This window comes from Aplysia californica, unplaced genomic scaffold, assembly GCF_000002075.1.
Source record: "Aplysia californica isolate F4 #8 unplaced genomic scaffold, AplCal3.0 scaffold00065, whole genome shotgun sequence".
In the NCBI taxonomy this organism is placed as follows: Eukaryota; Metazoa; Mollusca; class Gastropoda; order Aplysiida; family Aplysiidae; genus Aplysia; species Aplysia californica.
Window position 1 is genome coordinate 403,609 of NW_004797335.1, and position 1,678 is coordinate 405,286.

The following is a 1,678-nucleotide window of genomic DNA, read 5'->3' on the forward strand; positions in this document are numbered from 1 at the left end:
TGTATGTATGTATGTATGTATGTATGTATGTATGTATCTATGTATCTATCTATCTATCTATCTATCTATCTATCTATCTATCTATCTATCTATGACCCTTTTTCTAAATGTGACTAATCTGATTTAGTGACGCCTTGAAACACTGTAACTAACTTTAGTGGGTGTTTGAAGGGTGGATCTAGTGAGTCTTTTTTTTCTTTAAATTTACTTTGTGCTGCCATTTCAGTCTACTTGATTACTTGTTTACTTGTGTGAAGGACCGACATCACTGCACAAGGGGCATTCTCATAAGCGCTCCGTCCCCTGAAGAAGCACATCTCGAAGTGTGTAGATGCTGACGGTTCCAAGCAATGGTTGATTCCGTAGCCTTCTGCTCCTCCCACTAAGTCTTGAACTTCAAGATGATGGTATTCCGACTCTTCTTGGGTTTTTTTTCTCGTTTTTCCCTGACTGTACGTACAATTTCAGATTTGTCAGGGCACAGCTTCCCTCCTGGTTTTACTTTCCCAGCGAGCTCATCAGCCCGCTCATTGCCCTTGACTCCAGCATGGCCCGGGGTGAAGATCCACGTGATCTTTTTCAGTGTTGTCTTCTTCAGGAGCTCTGTCCATTCAGTTCTAAGGTTCCCACTTTCAATCTTCCTCAGAGTGCTCTGAGAGTCTGTGACAAGGATCACGTGTGCTTGTCGAGTTGTTGTGACCCATTTGAGAGCCTGAGTGATTGCCTCTGTCTCCATTCTCATGCTAGATGTTGTCATATCGTATGCTCTCCGCTGTTCCTGCACCAATCTGCCACTCACTCTTGCTGAGAAGCCCCATCCAGATTTTTCCCCTCGTTCAACAGATCCATCCGTGGATACAACCACATCTCCGTGCCGTGAGTTTTCTTCAATTTGTTGTCGTATCTCAGCATCTGTCGCCCCATGCGGCCACTCTCTACATTCTCTGTTCAGCGTAATCACTATCTTCCCAAAATCTCCCTGCTGTCTCTCATTCATCTGTATCCATTCTTCACCCCGCTTTATATCTTCCACTGGGCAGACTTCCTTGATGGTGTTTTCAACCTCAGCCATCCAAGAAGCTCCTCGTTTTAGGCGATTTCCCTTGATTGCTCCAATGGCTTCGAGAAGTTGGTGTTGCTTATCAGCCGCCATCCTCATGTACACCCTCACCTGAGCCACTTTGTGTCTGTTTTCCACTGACATGAGGCCCAATACATGCCTCATACTACAGATAATTGGCGTATCCCTGGTGCAGCCTAGCGTGATGCGCATGGCTTCATTTTGAACTCGATCCAACTTGTCCAGTTGCGTTTTTGTCAAGGTCAATACTCCGAGCCCATAATCGATTACTGCCCAAACCAGCTGCTGATACATAAGAAGCAGTAGCCTTTGTTCCATTCCCGAAGCTACCATGCCCTTCACTGCATTCAAGCCCTTCTTTGCCCTTTCCACAACAACATCTATGTGATCTTTGAATCTATTCGATTGTTTAAAGAGCACCACAGTGCTGCAGCCTTCTGATGATTGACCACTGCGGTCGATTCAGCACACCACATTTCAGTCTATCAAGCTTTCTTAGAAAATTCATAAAAACGAGTTTCTTCATGTGTGAGGCATCGTGGTGAAATCTGGCGCTCGTCAAAATATTGGAATCACTGATAACTGGCAATTTACCCC